Source organism: Artemia franciscana, chromosome 14, assembly GCF_032884065.1.
Source record: "Artemia franciscana chromosome 14, ASM3288406v1, whole genome shotgun sequence".
NCBI classification, from domain to species: domain Eukaryota; kingdom Metazoa; phylum Arthropoda; class Branchiopoda; order Anostraca; family Artemiidae; genus Artemia; species Artemia franciscana.
The window spans coordinates 11,883,716-11,908,469 of record NC_088876.1 but is presented as its reverse complement, the minus strand read 5'-3'; the positions used below and the strand labels follow the sequence as shown (position 1 = coordinate 11,908,469).

Here is a 24,754-nt window from a genome sequence, read left to right as displayed (position 1 = left end):
CAATAACCATTATTATATGTAAACACTGGTTGAAGTTTGTAACTTGCAACCCCTCCCCCAGGGGCTGTGGGGGAGCAAGTCATCCCCAAAAACATAGTTATTATGATTTTCGACTATGCTAAACAAAATGGCTATCTCAAAATTTTGATCCGTTGACTTTGGGAAAAAAATGAGCGTGGGAGGGGGCCTAGATGCCCTCCAATTTTTTTGGTCACTTAAAAAGGGCACTAGAACTTTTCATTTCCGTTAGAATGAGCCCTCTTGCGACATTCTAGGACCACTTGGTCGATACGATGACCCCTGGGGAAAAAAAAAAAAAAAAAAAAAAACAAACAAATAAACACGCACCCGTGATTTGTCTTCGGGCAAAAAATGCAAAATTCCACATTTTTGTAGATAGGAGCTTGAAACTTCTACAGTAGGGTTCTCTGATACGCTGAATCTGATGGTGTCATTTTCGTTAAGATCCTACGACTTTTAGGGGGTGTTTCCCCCTATTTTCCTAAATAAGGCAAATTTTCTCAGGCTCGTAACTTTTGATGGCTAAGACTAAACTTGATGAAACTTACATATTTAAAATCAGCATTAAAATGCGATTCTTTTGATGTAGCTATTGATATCAAAATTCAATTTTTTAGAGTTTTGGTTACTATTGAGCCGGATCGCTCGTTACTACAGTTCGTTACCACGAACTGTTTGATACGCATTTCACTGCTATAGGAAAATAGCATTGGCTTCAAACCTCGGAGATTGACCTTAAAATGAAATAACCTTGAACTTAATCTACTTTTAATTAGAAACGAAATTCAATTGGCCATTAATTTTTGTTACCCAAAACTTTTGTTACAAAGTTTTCGAAAATGCCCAGAGGAAAGTGGTAGTCCATCATTTATTTTTGACTACTAGAAATGTCCTAAAGACATGAAATTCTTGCTATTGATTTATCTCACTCCAACGTTTTTATGACCATCCTTCCTGTATAAACAAATTATATATTGTTAGCGCATAGTATTTTTGCTTTTTCGGTGGGAAGTATCGTAAATTATATTTTTTTTGCATAAAAGGAGAAAATTTCGCCCTTGCCGAGGAAAAGCTAATTTGAAGCACATTTTGAGAAAAGTTAAAATTTACCACACAAGTAAAATACCACAGTGGGTGGATTTCTATTGAGTGGAGCACACCATATTCACATCTGTAGAGAAAATTGTACAGAAAACCAAGTGACATATAGCAATCGCAAATTTTGTCGGTCTGTTGTTCCCAGTTTTGCTACTTTGGGCACTTCCAGGTAAGCTAGGACGATGAAATTTGGCAGGCATATCAGGGACTGGACCAGATTAAATTAGAAATAGTCGTTTTCCGGATTCGACCATCTGAGGGGGGGGAGTGGGGTCCCGTTAATTTGGAAAACAGAAAAACAGAAATTTTTTTGACTTACGAATGGTTGATCAGATCTTAATGAAATTTGATGTTTGGAAGGATATCATGTCTCAGAGCTGTTATTTTAAATCTCGACCGGATTTGGTGATATTGGGGGGGGGGAAGTTGGGAGAGGGAAACCTAAAATCTTGGAAAATACTTAGAGCGGAGGTGTCGGGATGAAACTTGGTGGAAAAAAAGCACAAGTCCTAGATGCATGATTGACATAACCAAAACGGATCCGCTCTCTTTGGGGTAGTTGGGGGGGGGGGTTAATTCTGAAAAATTAAAAAAATGAGGTATTTTTAACTTACAAACGGGTGATAAGATCTCAATGAAATTTGATGTTTAGAAGTATATCGTGTCTCAGAGCTCTTATTTTAAATCCTGACCAGATCTGGTGACATTTGGGGAGGGATTTGGGAGGGGGAACCTATAACTTGGAAAACACTTAGAGTGGAGGGATCGGGATGAAACTTGGTGGGACAAATAAGAACAAGCCCTAGATACATGATTGACATAACTGGAACGGATCCACTCTCTTTGGGTATTGGGGGGGGGGGGTAATTCTGAAAAATTAGAAAAAATGAGGTATTTTTAACTTACGAACGGGTGATCTGATCTCAATGAAATTTGAAATTTAGAAGGATATCGTGTCTCAGAGATCTTATTTTAAATCCCGACCGGATCTGGTGACATTTGGGGGGAGTTTGGAGGGGGAAAGCTAAAGCTTGGAAACCACTTAGAGTGGAGGGATCGGGATGAAACTTGGTGGGAAAAATAAGCACAAGTCCTAGATACATGATTGACATAACCGGAACGGATCTGCTCTCTTTGGGGTAGTTGGGGGGAGGGGGTTAATCCTGAAAAATTAGAAAAAATAAGGTATTTTAACTTACAAACAGGTGATAGGATCTCAATGAAATTTGATATTTAGAAGGATATTTATGTCTCAAAGCTCTTATTTTAAGTCTCGACCGGATCTGGTGACGTTGGGGGGAGTTTGGGATGGGGGAACCTAAAATGATGGAAAACGCTTAGATTGGAGGGATCGGGATGAAACTTGGTGGGGAAAATAAGCAGAAGTCTTAGATACGTGATTTACATAATTGGAACGGATCTGCTCTATTGGGGAGGGGGGTAATTCTGAAAATTAGAAAAAATGACGTATTTTTAACTTACGAAGGAGTTATCGAATCTTCATGAAACTTCATATTTAGGAGCACCTCGTAACTCAGATCTCTTTTTTTAAATCTCAACCAGATCCAGCGTAATTACGGGGGGAGCAGTTGGGGGGGGGGCAGTTTGGGGGGAACCAGAAATTTTAGAAAATACTTAAAGCGGTGAGATCAGGATGAAACTGGATGGGAAGAATAAAAACCTGTCTAAGATACGTGACTGACATAACCGGACCGGATTTGCTCTCTTTGGTGGAGTTGGGGGGGGGGGTAATTTTGAAAGTTGAGGTATTTGTAACTTACGAAAGGATGACCAGATGTTAATGAAATTTGATATTTAGAAGGGTCTTGGGCTTTAAAGCTCTAATTTTAAATTCCGACCAGATCTTTTGACATTGGGGGGAGTTGGAGGGGGAAATCTTGGAAAACATTTTGAATGGAGGAATTGGGATGAAGCTTGGTGGATAGAATAAGCAAATGTCCTCGATATGTGATTGACGGAACCGTACTGGATTCGCTCACTTTGGGGGAGTTGGGGGGAGGGGCTCAGTGATTTGGCGAGTTTGGTGCTTCAGGACGTGCTAGGAAGATGAAAATCAGTAGGCGTGTCAGGGAGCGGCACAAATTGACTTGATAAAGTCGTTTTCGCCAGATTCGACCATCTGGAGGGCTAAAGGGAGAGGAAAAATTAGTTAAAATTAGGTATTTATAACATACGAGTGGGTGATCGGATCTTAATAGAAGGACATCGTGACTCAGAGCTCTTATTTTAAATCCTGACCGGCATTAAGCCTCTTATTTTCCTTTTAAATCAATCTTTTGATTCATAGAATTTTGTTAGAGCTCATACCATATGATCTCTTGGCTCTTAGCTCTTCATGCCTCGTCACAAGTGCCATATGAGCTCTTAGCTCTTGTTCTTTCTTTTAACTTCAGATATGTATTTTTGAAGCGGAAATTAAATAGTGGAAACTTGGTCAATAGAGGCTGACGATGAGCGAAGAATCTCCCCATTCGAAGCTAAATGCCTTAGACGCATTGCAGGGATTACCTACATTGACCGAGTCTCAAATAAAGACCTCCGAATACTACTCCTTTTTCCCCACACCATCATGGACCGGGTCAGAAGCCAGCAACTCCGCTGGCTTGGCCATATCAGGCGAATGTCGGCCAACCAGCTTCCAAAAATCACATTCGAAGGACGGGTTCACAGCACGCGCCCTAGAGGCCGACCTCGTAAGAGATGGACCGACAGCTTTCCGGCCCGAAACCCTCAGCTACTTCGTCTAGAGCAAGATAGATCGAACTACCGTCGCCACATTCATCATTCGCTCAGAAGAGAAGAAGCCCCGATACAGCCACATAGGCCGGACGGGACTTAAGTCAAGTCAATTAAATAGTGAAATAAATTTCTTTAAAAAGCCTTTAAAACCACTAATTCATGCCCACCAATTCTTTACTAATAATACTAGGATTTTTTGTCTTCTGTCAGGTTCGTATTATAGATGGAATAACTACTTTTTTATTTGTAATTATATTTATAATTTGAATATCAGTTTATGTACATGAAGTCTAATGTCTGTTTCTTTTTACTTTTAGTTAAATATTCATGATAGTTTCTGTCTTTTCATTTTTACTCTGGGCAAGACATAGCTTCGCTCTTTACTTTTGTTACAAAAAAATTGTTTCTTTATATAATCCTGAGTAGAGGACAGTTTTGATAGCATTGGCATACGATTGGTCCGTCATCACTACAACTATATCATTATTAATTGATCAATACAAATGTAAATTTTCCACAAATTCTCGTATGTATTTGTCGGTCAAAGGTGTGTTGCGTTCAAGGAACTGGCAAGCAATTTTTACCATTGGATAGGTATGCCAATTCGGTCACTAGACAAGGTATTTAAACTCTCGACTATGGCACTAATTATTGGAAATGACCTTGCATAGAATACTGCAAAACTTGTACTGAGAAAAAAAAATCCAACCAATTAAAAGGTGAAATTTTAGAAAGCATAAATTTCACAAAATGCGTAAAAATGAAAAATTTGTTTTAGGTTTTTAATCGTTATTAGCAACAAGCATTTTAAGGTTTCGCAAATTGTATAGTGATTTTCTAAAACTCTTCAAAAGACGAGTTAAATAACACCAAAGAAAATTATGAATGAAATTCCAAAGATCTTAACGCTTACCAGTGTCACGCCCTTGACATGCTCAGCCTTGCAATTGTGCTTCCGGGACTGTTAAACTTATTTCAATAATTTTATTGGGGTCTCTTGATCGATCTATGAGAGGGATCTCCCAGTCCATGCATTGGATGTTAACGAATTAAGCAAAGATTTCGAATAAAAGTCAAAATATACTGCTCATTATACTGGCGCTGCTTTTTCACAATGTCCCTGAATTCTAGATTAAATCCGTGCTAAATTGATGCTGGTGCACGATAATTCAAAAGGTGGCACGTTATGCAGCACGTATCGCCAAGACTAGAAGTGCGCCATTGTTGTTAGGGTACCGTGACTCCGATCAGAATTTTTTTGAAACATGGATTGTAAGAAGGTAAGCTTTTGTTTTATATTTTGATAATATTTAAGCCATTGCGGGTAACATGTGTATCTCCTGATATACACAAGGAATTCTTCGCACCCGATCCCTCACCCGGAACAAACAAAATCTATATTTCTATAAAAAAAATTCCGTGTTTTAATTGTTTAAGAATTGCCGATACTTGTGTATTTGACAGTACACACTCGAAAATTACGCTCCATTCGATCAAATGAGGAATGGATGTAATCAGTTCTGAAAAATTTTCTTTGACGTCAATACTTGATCAGTAGTTTTATCACAAAGCGTCCTATACCAACCGGAAAATCTGGTATACTTAACACTGAACTTGAAAAACAAAAAAAAGCCATTATAAAAAGGTTAACCAGTGATATGTTTCCCTTTTAAGGTTTCAACCAGCATCTCGAAGTAGAATTGATATCAAACAAAATTTATTGTTCTAAATTCTGATCGACACCTGAATGACTAATATCTCAGTGTTTTAATAAGCTAACCAAATACGTAAAAAACTAACCATAATCGAATGGAATATCCATAAAAATTTAATGTTTTTGGGCAGATTTGTTTGTAAAATAGTTTTCAAACTTGTAGTAGCTTTAAAAAACTTGAATATTGAAGCATAACACATAGAACCTCGTCTTTTAAACGTATGAATACACTAATAAATGAGAATATTAAGCAGTGTACGATTAACCAAGAAACTATTTATGACGAGTAAATCTTCGAAGATGTTAGCTGAGCATCTGACAAGAATATTACTCACATAGTCTTGGTACACATGTTGAACTTTATTTGAAGGGGAGATGCACCGAATTTTCGGTGGTTGTATGATATTAAATTATCGAAATATTTTTATGACAATTTTAAAAGGTTGTAGCTTCCATAGGGACAAAGAAACCCCTTAAGATTTCTAAACTATAAGATCATGGGGAGGGGGTTTCAAACCCGAGAAGTTCTGATATACTGATTTTATGCATACAATCACGAAGATGACTCTTAGCATTGGCATCATCGTTCTATTATCCCTCATTCTGAAAACAAGTTTCAAAACACGTGATTTTTTCCCAGCTAAGAACGATAACCTATAAAAAGAACGAGGAAATATTGGTCAAGGTCTATTTAAAAAAAAAAAAAAAAAAAAAAAAAAAAAAAAAACAACAAGGAATTGGCTTCATGATTGACTATTTAAGTATAAATTGGGATAGTTCCGTGCAGTTATTTGTCTAAGATGCATTTCGTATTCTAATTGATTAGTATATCTAGTTTGTTGATTGTCCAAAGGCTAGAGTAAAGCTATGAGAGAAATAAGAGAATATCTAGTTGTATTATATTTTCAGGACGGGGGGGTGTCCAGGGAAGATTTTCATATCGCAGATTTCCAATTTTTTCATTGGAGATTGAACTAACTCACGCCAAAACTTACTAAAATATTATCACCATCACATACATTTTCTCATATATTTTCAGATCTTAGCCATATCTTACATTTTCACAAATGTTACAGCGTCAAAATGTCAGATACGGCCTTTAGCAAGACAATGCCAATGAGAATTTTCGCCTTAAAATTAGGCATTCTTTTTCATGTCGAGGGCCTTAACTGATTCAGGGCTACTACTGACTATTGCAGAATGTTAGAAAGGCGGGAAAATTGTGTACCTTCATGCACTGAACTTCCAGAATACTTCACACCAAGAATTTCAATTTATTGCTGTTAAAGTGATATAGCTTTTAGAAATAGACCACTAAGCATGGTTTATTCTTTAATAAAGAAAAAACTACATTCAACACTGTCCAACATCAGATGCGGGTGTTTGTCGGACACTTGATTCACTCCAAATTTTGAGTCATGAGATGCAGTTTAGACTAAGCCTAATGCAAGATTACTGCTTTACTCCTCACTGCTCCTGTTTTATGCTTCAAGAGTCAAAAACTTTAATGGAAAGTTACATGGTTCGAGCAAACTTACTTTTACTTGAAGAGGCTCTGGGAACTGTTTTAATGGCAGCCTTCCTAGTGCAACTAAACTGAATGATCACTTACATTCAACGAGTCCCTATTGCTGTAGTTTCTAGACTTGATTGTGTAACACTGAAGTAAAAAATAGGTCTATAGCGCCGAAATATTACTCCCATAATACTTGCACATATTTAGATTAATATGGAATTTTCTCTTAAACCGACAGGTAAGATCTCCATGAACTGAAAGCATTCTCGACCTTTGATAAATATTTTGCCATCCACCTTTCCTCCAATCTTTGAATCTTTCATCACAAAACATGACTATAGTATAAGAAGGAATTTTCAATATGCTGTGACTTTATGTATCTATTGACTAATAAATGCGACTAAAAATAGATTATTCTGAAAACAGGACAGAAAATCACACAAGTTTTAGAACACCATTATTAGAACACCAGATTTGGAATACCGAATATCGTTTACATATTGCTTAGAATCTTTTGCTCATTTTTTAAGTCTAGTAGTCTCAAAAGGAAACACCCTGTAAAGACACTACAAACGGACGCAGGGAAGGAATATTGAATATTATCAGTAATGTAACTAGAACTTACACAATCAGATTGTTTTAGTTCTAGATTTTAGTATTGTTAGCAATCACAAATATCTTCTGTCGATTAACTACAGAAAAAACATGCATTCCCTTAAGATAATTTAGAACAGTCCCATGATCATGTGTTTTACTTTGTAGAATTCCTGTTAAAGATTATGAATTCATCTATACAGAAAGAGTTCTTCTTTTGAATTGATGTTCGCCCAAAAACGTATATATGAAATGTAATCACAGTTCATCACAAAAAGTTTTCCATGTGTTGTCTCTTCTAGCGTTTTCCAAAAGAGCTTCATTGCAACTGAACCACCCTGTAACTGAACCCTAAGCAACTGAACCACTTTAACTGAATCAGAGTGCAACTGAACAAACATGCAGCAGAACCATTGTGCGATTGAGCCACCATGCTGCTGAACCACCTTGCAGCTGAGCCCCTGTGCAAATAAACCCTCGTGCAACTGAATCTCCTTTAACTGGACCCTCGTGCAACTCAACCCCCGTGCAATTCAACCCTATTTAACTAAACTCCCGTGTATTTGAACCCCTGTGCAACTGAACCACCGTGTTACTGGAACACCGTGAAACTGAACCACCGTGCAACCCTAACCACTGTGTAACTGAACCACCGTGGAACTGAACCATCGTGCAACTGAACCGTCGTGCAACTCAACCACCACACTTGCATTGGGTAAAACAGAAGTTAAAATCTTCACATGGTTAACTTTGTTGGAATTGTCTGCTTTTTAAGTCATAGCATAAATGAATGTACTAGAACAAAATTTGCATTTTAATTTTGGAAAATTTTTCCGTATATGGAGGATTTTCCTCTTTTCATTGCCTTGACCTTTGCTCTAAACCTGTTAATACTTTTAAAAAAGCTTCCTGTTCTAATTAAAAAGCAAACTGTGTTTCAATAAACGCTCTTAAAAAATAGGGATGAACAATCAAAATTTAGCGTAAAGAGCAAGGTATTAAGGGGGGGAAACCCTTCACATATAGAGGGGGCAATCCTCCCCTTGACAGAGTTTCCTTCGTTGAAACTTCATTCAACGTGAAGTTAAGCTTTCCCCCATGAAATCCTTTCAGACAGTTCCATCCTCGTTTAGAATTCCCCCTCCATATAAAATTGCTTGCGGACGATCCAGCTTGAAATTTTCTCCTTAGCATTCTTTCATTTGAATAAGACTTTAATCTCTAATTTGTTTCTCAATCACTTCAGAAATGCCCCCTTCCGTGAAAATTATTTCCCAAAACTCAAAACACACGGAAAATAGCTCCTAGATAATTTCGTCGGAACCATCTCCACATGAAAAATTGACAGAAACCATAACATTTCCGGGCTGACACTTATGTTTTCAGTAATTTAGTATTTGCTACTAAAATATTTATAATATTCATTATTATTACCACTACTAACAACTCACTGCAACACCAAGCCGCCCGAGGCCAACAGAGCTACACCATATTTCTACCTCTATTTGCTTTTTTTAACTGTAAGTAAAATTCACCTGAATCACTACTTTCTCCGTCAGTCGGCTCTACAGGGGCATACACTACTATAACTGATACGCTGAACTTAAATTCATTAAATGAGCGATTAGTATTCATATTATTAATACTTTCCCAGCCTAAGCAAGACTAACTAGCTTCCATATTCATCATGAGCCCTACTCCTTGCCTATGTACCCCATCCTTCCTGCCTGAGTAAATAAATTCTAAATGTCCTAATGCCATACTCCCTACCCCTGGGATATATGTTTTAAAACTTCTAATAAGTCCAGTTCGAGTCGTCTGAATTTGCCAGTCAACATGTCGTTACTATAGCTATTTTTCAACGTCAAATCATTCCAAATTTCAATTTTTATATTCTTTAAATCATTGAAATTTTTTTGGTCTCAGGAAAATCAATGGTCCCGGATACTAGTGCAGGAAGGGGACCAGTACATATCGAACCAGCAAGCGTCGAACTGGAAAGCAAGAAGTCCCTGGGACCTGGTTTACGAATGGTGGCTTTGCGCACTCCTGGGCCCATTCTTTGTCCCAATTTGATTGTCAGCACTTGGCGATGCTCTTCTATCAACAAGAGTCAAAATCTTACACAGACTGTCTCAACCCTATTACCTCCGACTCATTATATATCCATGCCTACAATTATTATGCTACTACGGGGAGGTAACCCATTGTAGATAAATTAGTTAGAAAGAGATTTATCAGTCTGAAAACACCTACCAAAAGATACCAAGCCCAGAAGAATTATCCATTTGTCAGAATCCTGTGCGAATGATGTATCTTTTATTTCAATTAAATAAAAAAAACAAGTTTCTTTAACTGAAAGTAAGGAGCGACATTAAAACTTAAAACGACCAGAAATTACTTCGTATATGAAAGAGGCTGCTTCCTGATCAACGCCTCGCTCTTTACGCTAAAGTTTGACTCTTTCTCTTAATTCTTCTTTTTAAAACAGTAAAAAACTTTAGCGTAAAGAGCGGGGCGTTGATGAGGAAGCAGCCTCTTTCATATACGGAGTAATTTCTGGTCGTTTTAAGTTTTAATGTCACTCCTTACTTTCATTTAAAAAAACTTGTTTTTTTTTATTTAATTTCTGAACGTTTTTGAATCAATGCATGTTTTGATTTTGGCTCTCCGCAGAGGAATAATTAAAACAAAATTTGCATTTTTTTTTTTTTTTTTGGCTAAATGGCTTTCTCATAATTTTGATCGAATGATTTTGAGAAAAAAAGAGCGGGGGAGGAAGCCTAGTTGCCCTCCGATTTTTTGGTTAATTAAAAAGGCTACTAGAATTTTTAATTTTTTACGAATATTTTTATTAGTAAAAGATTTACGTAACTTATAAATTAGCTTACGTAAAGAACTTTTGTATTCTCATATTTTTATTACATATACGAGGGGGTTCGCCCCCTTTTTCAGATCCTCGCTCTTTACACTAAAGCTTAAATTTTGTCCCAATTCATTAAGAATGACCCCAGAATCACAAAAACCGTAGAATAAATAGTTGAAATTACTAAAAATACTTTAGCGTAAAGAGCGAGGTATTAGGAGGAGGTGAGCCCCTCAAATGGGTAATAATTTCTGTTTGTTTTAAGTTTTAATGCTGCTCCTTACTTCCAGCTGAAAGAACTTTTTCATATTTATTTTTTCATTGTTTTTTTTTAAATAATGCTAGTAAATCCTGCGCTTCCTTCATGGAGATTTTCTTCCCCCATGACAAATTATCGATGGAAAGTTCCCCCAGCATATCCCCCTCTTCTCAACCCCTCCTCCAACCAAAAAATCCTCCTGTAAACGCCTGTACACTTCCCAATAACCATTTCTATATGTAAGCACTGGTCAAAGTTTGTAACTTGTTGCCCCTCCCACGGGGACTGTGGGGGAGTAAGTCGTCCCCAAAGACATAGTTATAAGGTTTTTCGACTACGCTGAATAAAATGGCTATCTCAGAATTTTGATCCGTTGACTTTGGTAAAATAATTAGCGTGGGAGGGGGCCTAGGTGCCCTCCAATTTTTTTGGTCACTTAAAAAGGGCACTAGAACTTTTCATTTCCGTTAGAATGAGCCCTCTTGCAACATTCTAAGGACTACTGGGTCTATACGATCACCCCTGGGAAAAAAAAACAAAAAAAACAAAAAAAACAAAAAAAAACAAATAAACACGCATCCGTGATCTGCCTTCTGGCGAAAAATACAAAATTCCACATTTTTGTAGATAGGAGCTTGAAACTTCTACAGTAGGGTTCTCTGATACGCTCAATCTGATGGTGTGATTTTCGTCAAGATTCTATGACTTCTAGGGGGCGTTTTCCCCTATTTTCTAAAATAACGCAAATTTTCTCAGGCTCGTAACTTTTGATGGGTAAGACGAAACTTGATGAAACTTATATATTTAAAATCAGCATTAAAATTCGATTCTTTTGATGTAGGTATTGGTATCAAAATTCCATTTTTTTGAGTTTTGGTTACTATTGAGCCGGGTTGCTCCTTACTACAGTTCGTTACCACGAACTGTTTGATACAGTAGCCCTTTTATGAAATTTAATAGAAAAAAAGAGTTTTTCAATTAAAAGTAGGGACATGCATTAAAACTTTAAATAAACAAAATTTCTCCGTACATTAGGGGGCTTCCCCCTAATAAGCTAAAGTTTGAATTTTTTCCCAATTCTTTAAGAAAGACTTCATAAGCATTAGGACCGTTTAATTAAAATAAAAAGCTTTGCCAAAGCAATAGAGACGTTAGCTTAACGAGCAAGGGATTTAGGAGGGTGCAGCCCTTCTCATATATGGGCTAATTTTGGTGTGTTTCAATGTTGTTCTGTACTTTAAGTTGAAGAAACTTCTTTTTAAAATTTTAATTTCTGATTGTTAATCAAATCATGCTAGAAAATCCAGCTCCCTCATGGTAGTTTCAGGCACCATCCCATCTCCCCACTCTGCACCTACCGGAACTCTTCCATTAGAAATTTAAACAAGATCTTATTATTTTTATTAAACGGACATTGTGTTTCAGGAGTCGTTCTTAAAGAATTAAGACAAAAAGTCATCAGTTCAGCGCAAGGAAAAGGTCTCGAAGAGGCGGCAACCCCTTTCATATACGTAATAATTTCTGTCCGCTTAAGTTTTGATGTTGCTCCTCGCTTTCAGTTGAAGAAACTTTCTTTTTTAATTTAATTTCCGTTGGCTTTGAAATAACACTGGAAAATCTGGTTCCCACATCCGTAAAAATTACTTATCCTTGGAAAAATTCCACCATTGAAAGTCGTTTTCACTTAAAAATAGACCCCTCTCCAGGAAAATTCCCCAAGATAATTTTATTGTAGCTGAAAATTCCAACAACAAAATTTTTTGCGGATGATCTCAGGTGAAAATATTTTCTTATCGTACTTTAATTTGAAAAAGACTTTTAATTTTGACTTTTTTAAAATCATGCCGGTAATCACCCCCCCCCCTTCTTCGTGTAAAAGTTCCCAAACAAAAAGACTGCTGGAGTGAATTTTACAGAATTCCTTTGGGGGGAGGGGGACAAAACGAAAGTTTAAAACGCATCCAAAATATGAAATTGATATCTACTCCCTTAATATTTCTGGTATACGCTGTTATTTTGAAAGTAAAGAATAATACTAAACCCCAAAATGAGCAAAATTCCGTAGGGGAGGAGGACTGTCCCTTCCCTATCCACACATCGACCTTAAGGTTGCAGAAATCTCGGAGTGCGCTCATTGGTCCACAAATTGAAATTTCTAGATCTTTTTTTAAAGTCTGGAGGGATTCGAGACCAACCAGCCTTTTGGGGGTGGTATTCTCCAGCGATGAGGGGACAGTGACATTTATGAGATGTATTTCCGTGGTGGGTGAATTCTAGGGAGGGGGTATTTTCTGTGCGAGAGGGGGTATTTTCCAGAAGGTTGACGCTGGTCACCGAAAAAGGATAGGTAAAGATGAAAAACGGTAGTATTTTTAGACGCGTTGAACGAGGCATGTTCAACGTCGATAAAAACCAAAAAAGAACAGAAACGTCTGACAATAAGAAAAAGGGAATTGCAGCAAATTAAGTCAAAAAGAGAAGGCTAAAATCAACATTGTTCGTCATTAAAACTAAAGGTCATTAAAAACTAAGCTGCATTAGGCTGGACTCTTATTATGATGAGGTTGGAGTAGCCGAAAGTTTAGCTGCATGAGAGTTTAGTTGAATGGGGTTTAGTTGCCCAGTGGTTCAGTTATACAGGGGTTCGGATATACAGGGGTTATGTTGCACGGTGGTTCAGTTGCATGGTGGTTCAGTTTCAGGGATTCAGTAGCTTGGGGTTCAGATACACGGTGGTTCAGCTACACGCACACAGTTTAGAATCCTTCTTGACATTTCCCAAGGGTTTGACCTTAATGCTCCATATTTTTTTTATTTATAGGATCAAACTTGCCCTCTTTTCTTGATAAAAAAAACCTTGTTATTTAATTTAATTGCTATTTAATAATAGGCTACTTACATAATTTATAGCCCTTGCACCAGGAGCTATCGTGGAGGTATAGTTATTTAGCCTTTGAACTGTTGTAAATAACATGGTCATCTCAAAATTATCGATCGTATGTATTTGGGGAAAAATGAGGGTGGGGTGAAAGCCCTTCGATTACTTTCAACTCTTAAAAAGTGCACTGGAACTTTTGATTTCCAATCGAAGGAGCATCCCCTCAAGTTCATAAGAAAATCTCTCCCATTAAAAACTTGTGTCTTAACATTAAGTAACTAGCGTAATTTACAGCCTTTGCTCCGGGAGCTGCTGGTTGGATTGTTAACCCCAGAGGCATGGTTATATGACCTTTAGACTGATTTGAACAAACGATTTTTTTTTTAATTTGGATCGGATGTATTTGGAGGGAACTGGTGGTTAAGAGCGAGAGGCCGATTGACCTGTGATTACCTATGATTCTTCAAAATTGAACCTGAAATTTCAATTTCCAATCGAATGAGCCTCCTCAAAAGTTTGTACGACCATCTCTTTTATGTAAGCCTTTAATTTTATTAATGAGTAACTTACAATAACCCACAGCTCTGGCCCCGAGGACTCGTTTTATTATTTTTTTGTAAATTGAAAATTTTAGTGCCCTTTTTAAAAGTCAAAGTCATTGGAGGGTAACCAACCCCCACCCCCGGGATTAGCAATTCACGTGGAAGTTACCTCTGGGGAATACCACCTAGCAGAAAACACCCCCTGGAAAATACCTCCCCATGAAAAATCTCCTCCCGAAAAACGCTCCTTGCGGTTGGTTGGTGTGCAATCTCTTTCGACTTATAAAAGAGAGTAGAACTGCCTGGAGATTATAAAACAATTTCTACATCCATCCTCCTCTCATCTCTCTCTTGGAGCTAATTCTGTATTTATTCGAAGGATCAATGAGAGCTGAGATAGTTTGGTATTAAAATGACTTTGATGTATTTCTTTGAGGTATCACCCTCTCTCCAAATGACTTTGATGTATTTCTTTGAGGTATCTCCCTCTCTCCCTAGTTATAAAATAATCGCAGGACCCCATTGCAGAAGTTTAAGTTCCTTCTTAAGTGTTGAAATTTGTCCATTGCTTACAGATATTTTTAGGCATTGGGAAACATGTGGACATTTTCCGCGTGGTTATTTTCTGATTGGGGGAGTGTTTGGAGCATGATCCATGAGAAGCCCAGTTTTGCACGGAAAAAATTTTGGGGTAAAACTCAAACATAAATTTTCTTTTCCACTTTCCTTAGCATAGTAAAAAGTAACAGAACTTAAATATAATATTCAGATTTGGAAAACTTATATTTTCTACGAGGGCTTATTTTAAAGGGGAGGGTTTTTCCACGGTAGAGTTGGGGTAAATGCCTAGACCCTTTTATAGTGAAAGGGTAAAGAGAACCCCTATTGACAAACATAAAAAAGGAGAAATAAATCTCTCTTTAAGAGCTTATCACGTCCGATTTTCCTTGCTTTTGTGACAACAAAATAGAACTTTTTTATCAATCACCTTGGCAGTCATTTATATCATGACTTTAAATTGCAACCAATTCCAGCAAGGTTGACCATATAAAAATTATACCTTGCGTTTTACCGAATTTAAGTACGGTGGTTGAGCTCCACGAGAGTTCAGTTATATGAGCGTTCAGTTGTACTGTGGCTCAGTTGCACGGTGGTCCAGTTGCATGGTGGCTTAGTGACATTGGGGTTCAGTTGCACTGAGGTTTAATTAAACGGGGGTTTATTTAATTTGAGTTGAGTTGCACGAGGGCTCAGTTAGATGGGGTTCAGTTGCTCGGTGGTTCGGCTGCATGGTGGCTCAGATGCCCGGGGGTTCAGTTACAGTAGTTCAGTTGCTTGGGGTTCTGTTATACGATAGTTCAGTTATAATGAAACCATATTTTAAGTTCTAATAGAGTGAAATCTTCACGTTTATAATTTAATTAGGGTTTGTAGATATAATTATCTTATTTATTTTTCCTCGAAGTCATTAACCTATGTACGCACAAGGAAGACACACTATCATTCCCTAAAACAAAATTAATGAAGCTTCCGCGTAGGAAATTTCCTTTAACGCTCTAAACGTCGGTCAGTTTTGGCACGAAGTAGCTTAAGGTCATGGACGACTCTAATCAAAATACGCTATCTACACTCACAGAGACTTTACAGCGGGCAAAGAATTCAGATTTGGACAGCCGTTTATGTTTGAACTTTTTCTACAGGGGGGTCAAGAAAAAAGTATTAGTGATATTAATAAACAACAATAATAAGGTTGGTCCAGTAGAAATTCAACCGACATACATTTATTGTGATTTTGAAAGTATTAACGGACAATCAAAATTAGGGGAGACTGAATGTAAAAAGAAAACCTTAGCCCCCCCCCCCAAAAAAAAAAATAAAACTAACCTTAGTTTAAAAATAAAATAATATATAAACTCCAAGCATTCAGTTCTCTAGTTCAATGCCGAAGCGTTGGACTGATATTTTTTTTTAATAATATCGACATTTTTGAACTTGGTTATCGCACACCAAAATATTTAATACCGTTAGACTCAGTATTTATAAAAAGTAATGCATTATCAAAGTAGTTTGTTCAAAGCAAAACATTAAAACTAAGATTCAGAAAATCAAATAAAGCTTTGTTATTCAAGGTTTTTAATTTAATTTTGTATGCCAAAAACTAATATATTTAGTGAACTTTTGTTTGCCAACAAAAACATATTATTTTATGTTTTTGTTAGAGGAGGGGGGGTTGCAAAAAAAACTTTATTGAGAATTCTCAGTAGGAAGTTCCGATAAAGTTGGCAAATTTTGACTTTTTTGGGGGGGGCTAAGGTTTTCTTTTTACTTTTGATTCTGCATTAATACTTTCAAAATCACAACAAATGGATGTCAGTTGAACTTCAACTGGACCAACCTTATTATTGTTGTTTATTAATATCACTAATATTTTAGTGATTATTAACATAAACGGCTGTCTAAAATCTGAATTCTTTGCCCGCTATAAAGTCTCTGTGAGTGTACTCAGTTGGTGATCAGAGCTTTCTATAAATTTTTTTTTTTGCATTCTTGAATAGAATTTTAGCTCGTTTTTACAAAATGCGGGAAGGGAAAAAGGAAAAGAGGCTGTTCTGCATGCCAATAGATTCAAACAAATCGCTTCAGATATTCATAAGACGGGGAAGAGGAGTGAAGTCACGTGCAAGTAGGATGAAGTATCCAACCCCTTGAAAATGTTTAGAACCATAAGGTTTGGATTAACAGAAATATACGAAATATAACAGAACATACGTGTTCAGGGTGTTCATTAAGATTACAGGGTGTGTAAGATTTTTATTTTTTTGAGTGCGTTTTAAAGTCATTGCCCTATGTACGAACAAGGAAGAGTGATATTGTTGCGTAAAACTAAATCAATAGAAGTTCCGCTTAAGACATTTCCCTTCAATGGTTTAAATAAAAGCCCATCATATTTGGTACGATACGGCTTAGGGTCATGGGCGACCAGAGTAGAAACACATTTTTTTACAATAGCATATTATAGGATTCGTGTTTTTACTATTTTTGTTCTAAGAAGCACACATTATGAAAAGGATTGTCGTATAAGCTTCGGAGAGGGCAAATTCGATCGAAAATTGGACATTGTTTTGTCTTTTTAAAAGTCAAAGCGACTGGAGGGGAACCTCCTCAACACATTTTTTCCTTAAATGCTTCCGATCAAACTTTTGAGGTAGCTCTTGTATCAAATATAGTCCAAAGATCAACAAACTCTGTCTCAGAGGTTGACAAGACCACATATCCAAGGCGAGGGCTGTAAGCTATGCAAGTTGCCCATTGCTAACATAAACTGTTTCTATGGGAGAAAGGGTCGTTTAAAATTTAAAGGAGGCTTATTCAATTTGAAGCAGAAAGTTTTAGTTCCCTTTTTACGAGCCAAAAATGATTGGAAGGCAAGCAAACCCTCCACCTGTCCTTTTTCTACCAAATACATCCGATCAAAATTTTGAGATAACCATTTTGCTCACATTGGTCCAAAAGTTGAAAAAATATGCTTCTAGGTTAGACACCCCCCCACAACCCCTGGGGCAAAATCTGTAAGTTCTGGAAGTCGCTCATTTTTAACATATGAGTTTTTTATGAAAGGACTGGTCACATAAACTTCGGTGGAGACACATTCAATTTCAAATTTAAAGTTCTGGTGCCCTTTTTTAGAGTCAAAAGTAATCGGAGGGCATCCATCCCCCCACGGCCTTTTTTCTCAAAATGAATCTGATCAAAATTTTGAGACACCCATTTTGTTCAAAACAGTCCAAAGGTGAAAAAACTATGCCTCCAGGCTGACAACACCTCCTACAGCCCCTGAGGCAAGGGCTGTAGGTTATGCAAGTTGATAATTTTTAGGAAGTAAAGCTTTTATCAAAGGTGTGGTCGAATAAACTTTAAATTTAGTTTTTCTCCAAGAACTTTGATAAAATGTGCACTTTTATTTGTTTTCTTTTGTTGTTTCGTTTTCCAATAGTGACTCATCAAAGTTGTGGTCAAGGAATATCGAGAGAGGGCTCATTAAGATGAGTTCTAGTGCCACTTTAAGTAGTAAAAGAGTTTTTTCCGTATGAAAGCGATGAGGTCTGACATTTTCATCTTTGAAGCATCAAAGCTTGACATTATCTGCATCATGTATTCACAGAGCTCTGCCAACCTTTGGTTCCTATTGGTGCGATTTTTTTCAACACAAAACGGCTTACGGATGGCAAATGTCGGAAAATTCCAAATATGTCCACACAAATACAGCTTACTGCATCCATTAAAAAAAAGAAAAAAAAAAAAAAAAAAAAAAAAAAAAAAAAAAAAAAAAAAAAAAAAAAAAAATGATATATTTAAAAAGCATGTGCATAGGAATAGGAAAAGTCAAGTTTTTGAAACCAAGAAAAACACTCAAAGAGCTAATCCGTATTGGCTTAGACCAGCTATGCCAAATGAAAAATAAAGTTCTTATCTCTATGTTCATTTCCCTAGAAATATCCTCCCAGGCCTCGAGTACTAAAATCTTGCATTAAAAGGACACAGCCCTCCTGTTGTTCGTCAAATAGTAATGAAAACTCCTGATCAACATGATCAGTTTCTCAGTTACTTCCAATTTATGGATCTACAAAGATTTCAATTCAGAATAACGGATGCAATTTTCAACAGATCAGTAGAAATATTTTGACGCAGTTACTGAACCATTGTGATGCACAAACTTGCTGCAGAAACAGGAGGAAATTTGACGGATTGCGCAAGAACAGCTGATTTTGCGTAAAATCACTTCCGTGGGAATCCAAGGAAAGAGTGTATCAATAAGTATTCTTGCATTTCGGCAGAAAATTCCCTTTGAACAAATAATAAAACTTCCCGCCAATGAATTTTGTTTGGCATAAAGCTAAACATTTTCAGAACCAATAAAAAATCTTGTTTACACTATAGTGAACAACCACACATTGAAGTTCAAGGTTACACACAGAGCTTCCTTGCAACTGTGTCACAACTTGAAATTCCATGGTTACCGTGCAGTAGATGCAATCTTTTAAGAAACATCAAGAACTTATACCCCCTTAAATGTCTTTTTATCTTTTGCAGAATTAATTTTCCATCTAAAAAAGCTGTGACTCTACGCTTCCATCATTTATAATATTCATAAATTATGGCATAAGCTTATCATGAAATGTAAAGTTGAACAGTGTGAATACAACAAATCATGGGTGGGACACAAAGTGGGTTCAGTAGCAGTCTATAATTTCTACTTGTCCATAAGTGTGGATTCGGGCATCTTGTCAAATAAATTTAGGGCATGTTTAATGGCAAAAATAGACATTGATGGAATGAAGCTTAGTGTTATTCATGTATAGAAAAGTTCTCAAGAACACCATAGTACGTACGCATCGATCAATAGTGAGTTAGTCAAAGGTATGAAAAAAAAAATCAAGAATATTAGGTTCTCTTAATTTTACTTAATATTCAGAAAATATTTTTAATATTTTTGTTCGTGCTTTCAGGGTTTGATTATAGCAACCAATAATTCTATAGTTTTACATGAATAGAAATTTATTTCTTACTTTCCATTTTTACGTCAGAAATTCTACAGACGTTAAATATTGAATTGTAGAATAAACCTTATTTGCTGCGATTTTTTCATTGCAGAATATTTTAAAAAACTTCAGGCTGCTTAAAAAGTTTCAATTTACTTCGAGAATTAAGAAGTCAAGATCAGTAGTTTTTAGTGTACAAATATGATCTTGTTAAGTTTGTGAATCAATGTTGAATTTTTTTTTAAGCCTTATGGGTTAAAAGTCACTTCCAATGATGACAAACAAACAATGTAGTTACGAAAAGAAATTAATTTCGCAATTACAATGGCCAAATGAGTGACAAAATGCTGAGATTTACATACTCAAGGAGACAACACTAACATCAAAACCCTACGTAAATCTTAGCTGCCCTATTTGTCTACCAAACCATACCATAGCTTTGTCCGCTCGATCCTCGAGCTCGTAAGTCACAATAAAGAACCAACTAGCCACCGAAAGAGAGAAAATGTTTAGACTTAGCCTTGGTGCTTATTAACCTGCTGTTAAAATAGTGTGAATGACACGTGCTTGCAATTAGGGAAGCTACAGACCAATTAGCTTTAATGACTTGTAACCTTTATGAAGATCAGTTTCTTACCTGAACAAATTTAGGGTTTTTACGTTTTTCAAGTAATGTCCTTGGAATTCCTGTTACTACGGATCGGTATGAATGACCTGAAAACACTAGACAAACGAATCAAGTTAGGCCTCTAAATTAAAATCTACTATACGGGGACAAAGGTCGTGCCTATCTAGTGTTCGACCAAAGCCTTTTGATTCTGATATTACTATATTACTTTTTTATTGTACAAAACAAGACTTAAGCAATAGAAGTTATCTTATCCAAGTTTACGCAAATGTTTTCGATCTATTCCTGCTTCAGCTTGAGATATCTGGAAATCAAACAGTTCGTGGTAATGAACTGTAGTAAGGAGCGACCTGGCTCAATAGCAACCGAAAATCTGTGTTTATTTGTTTTCGTATAGACTCAGTGGTCCTAGAATGTCGCGAGAGGGCTCATTCAGTTCTAGTGCCCTTTTTAAGTGACCAAAAAGTTGGTGGGCAGCTAGGCCCCCTCCCACGCAAATAACTGTTTTTTTAGGGTAGAAAAACCCCCACAGCCCCAGGAGCAAGGATTGTAAGTTATGAAAGTGGCCTATTGTTCATATAAAAAGTTTTTATGAGATGATTGGTCATATAAATTTTGGAGGAGGTTTATTTGATTGGAAATCAAAAGTTCTAGCTCCCTTTTTAAGATTCAAAAGTGATCGAAGGGCAACCAGCCTTCCCCACAACTTGCCATTTTCCCAAATGCATCCGACGAAAATTTGTGGATAGCCATTTTGTTCAAAATAGTTCAAAGGTCAAATAACTATTCATCTGGTACCGACAACCCCCCATCCTCCCATTCTCTGGGGCAAAGGCTGTGAGCTATAAAAGTTTCCCATTGTTAACATTTGAAGTTTTTAAGAAAGCCCCCCCCCCACGTTCTTTTTCCCCATATGTACCCAATCAAAACTTTGAGATACCTATTTTGTTCAAGATAGTCAAATAACTCAGGGGTTGACAAAACCCCCTAAAGCCCAAAGGACAAGAGCTTTAAGTTACACAAGCTCCTCACTATCAATAATAAGGTTTAATTAAAAAAAAACTATTCTCAAAAAATAATTTTTCCACGGAAAAGTAAAGAGCTCCATTAAACCAAAAATGAGCAGACATAAGTTCAAACAATCTTTCAAGTAACAAACTACCACAAACCACCGTGAATAAAAAAATTAAACCCCAAACGAAAAAAAAAAACAATAAATAACCGATCCAAACTCAAAACAAGCAAAAAATAACCTGAGAAGGGCTAACAACCTCAGACCTTCTCAAGGCCAGATTATAATTTCGCACTTTACTGAAAAAAACAACAAATGAATTTGGATTGTCAGTTCAATATGAATATATTGATCTGTATTCCTTAAGGGGTTAATGTTTTTTTATTTCTTAAACTTAAGAAAGTAAAAACATTTAAAATGCGTTTTGTTTCAGTAAAGTGAAGTTACGTTCTGGTCTTGAGAAGGTATGGGGTTGTCAGTCCTGCTTCATGTTAATTTTTCCGTTTTGAGCTTGACTCTGTTATTTAATGTAATGTTATTTAATGTCCTCAGTAGTATTCTATACAATACTCCAGAGGAACCTAATTTACATATCCCTATCAGGCCTTAGCAATCAGTTCCTATATTTACCCTCCTTAGCAACAAAGTCTCCCATGAATCCCAAGAGAACCTAATTTTCATACTTCAGGAGGTACCTAATTTAAATAAGCCGAGAGGAACCTAATTTACATACTCCTATTAGGCCATAGAAACTAGATTCGGTCATGCCCCTCCCTAGAAACTAGATATCCTTTGGATCCGGGCATGAAATAATTTGCATATTCCTATCACAGCCCTAGCAACCAGATCCAACATAGGTCCCATGACAGCGCACCGTTAAAACAAGATCATATGTCCCGAGTTTCTTGTATAAAAAGCCCTGGAAAATAGAACAATATTAACACTATTCAACTGCAAATTGAATTATAATGAGCAAATGAACTCAAGATATATCTATTTCATACGTAAATAATGTGAGTACTTTCGACTTTTTTAATATATGTCTAGTGTCAGATTGGGCCATTGATGTTACATCACAGTTTTCTATTATCATGATGTGTTTATAAACTCTTTTTAGTTACCAAAGACTATACTGTGCAATAATTAAAATTCTTAGTCTAAAGATAGTTCTTACCTATTACAGTAGTGACATAATCCAAAAATGTAACAGCTACAAATCACTTTTTTACTTAAGGAAAATATATTTTTATGAAGAAATCTAATTTTCATAACAGAAACCTCGTTCATAAATGCCAATACTCCTACTCCATTCCACTAAACCGAATTTATAACTAAAGCTTAGATATTCAATGTAGCTTACAGTCTGTCTATTATCCCATATCAATTAGCTAATGATGTTCTTCCACCTGATTGCTTCTCCATATCTTCGTCTGAGATTGAAAGAAGAATTAGGAAGCTACGAAAGACAAGTGTTTACCCTATGGATATCCCGTTTCCTCTTATTAGTGCTTTTGGTGGCTCTCTTTCAAAGCCCTTTGAGCCTATGATTTTCTCCTCTATTCTTCTATTTCTTCTGATATTTTCAAAACTCTTGAACAAATTTAACGTCACCCTTTTCCATTCTTTAAGGATCCATGCTTCCTTTTCCCACCTGCATCTTGAATATACTTGACCAGTTTGGTATCCTGGCATATCCCGTAATGAATCAGAAAAAATTGAATCCATTCAAAGATGAGCACTGAGAATAATCTTTTAAGAAGCTGAGGTACCATACTCAATCCTTCTAAAATTAAATAAGAAAAACAAGTTTTTTTAACTGAAAGTAAGGAGCGACATTAAAACTTAAAACGCACAGAAATTGTTTCGTATATGAAAGAGGCTGCTTCCTCATCAGCGCCCCGTTCTATACGCTAAAGTTTGACTCTTTCTCTCAATTCTTCTTTTTAAAACAGCAAAAAACTTTAGCGTAAAGAGCGGGGCGTTGATGAGGAAGCAGCCTCTTTCATATACGAAACAATTTCTGTGCGTTTTAAGTTTTAATGTCGCTCCTTACTTTCAGTTAAAAGAACTTGTTTTTGTTTTATTTAATTTCTGAACGTTTTTGAATCAATGCATGTTTTGATTTTGGCTCTCCGCAGAGGAATAATCAAAACAAAATTTGCATAATTTTATTTATTTTTTGGCTAAATGGCTTTCTCATAATTTTGATCGAATGATTTTTTCAATCTTTTTATTGGTAAAAGACTTACGTAACTTATAAATTAGCTTACGTAAAGAACTTTTGTATTCTCATGTTTTTATTACATATATGAGGGGATTCGCCCCATCGTCAGTACCTCGCTCTTTACACTAAAGCTTAAATTTTATCCCAATTAATTAAGAATGACCCCTGAATCACAAAAGCCGTAGAATAAATAGTTGAAATTACTAAAAATACTTTAGCGTAAAGAGCGAGGTATTAGAAGGAGGTGAGCCCCTCATATGGGTAATAATTTCTGTTTGTTTTAAGTTTTATTGCTGTTCCTTACTTCCAGCTGAAAAAGCTTTTTCACATTTATTTTTTAATTGTTTTCTTTTAAATAATGCTAGTAAATCCTGCTCTCCCTTCATAGAAATTTTCTTCTCCCATGACAAATTCTCGATGGAAAGTTCCCCCAGCATATCCCCCTCTTCTCAACCCCTCCCCCAACCAAAAAAATCCTCCTGAAAACGCCTGTATACTTCCCAATAACCATTACTATATGTAAGCACAGGTCAAAGTTTGTAACTTATTGCCCCTCCCACGGGGACTGTGGGGGAGTAAGTCGTCCCCAAAGACATAGTTATAAGGTTTTTCGACTACGCTGAATAAAATGGCTATCTCAGAATTTTGATCCTTTGACTTTGGGAAAATAATTAGTGTCGGAGGGGGCCTAGGTGCCCCCAAATTTTTTTGGTCACTTAAAAAGGGCACTAGAACTTTTCATTTCCGTTATAATGAGCCCTCTCGCAACATTTTAGGACAACTGGGTCGATACGATCACCCCTGGAAAAAAAAAAAAAAACAAAAAAAACAAATAAACACGCATCCGTGATCTGCCTTCTGGCAAAAAATGCAAAATTCCACATTTTTGTAGATAGGAGCTCGAAACTTCTACAGTAGGGTTCTCTGATACGCGGAATCTGATGGTGTGATTTTCGTTAAGATTCTATGACTTTTAGGGGGTGTTTCTCCCCTATTTTTTAAAATAACGCAAATTTTCTCAGGCTCGTAACTTTTGATGGGTAACACTAAACTTGATGAAACTTATATATTTAAAACCATCATTAAAATGCGATTCTTTTGA

At 36.5% G+C, this 24,754-nt stretch overlaps 1 long non-coding RNA gene across 4 annotated transcripts in view; it reads left to right on the top strand.

The window, feature by feature from the left end:
* Nucleotides 1-24,754, top strand: part of LOC136035318 (uncharacterized) — a 117,962-nt gene that overhangs the window by 46,549 nt on the left and 46,659 nt on the right. For all 4 annotated transcript variants that reach the window (XR_010619390.1, XR_010619391.1, XR_010619389.1 and 1 more), the window contains one exon: nucleotides 5,011-5,159. This is a non-coding gene — a long non-coding RNA (uncharacterized LOC136035318). The remainder of the gene's footprint in view (nucleotides 1-5,010; nucleotides 5,160-24,754) is intronic.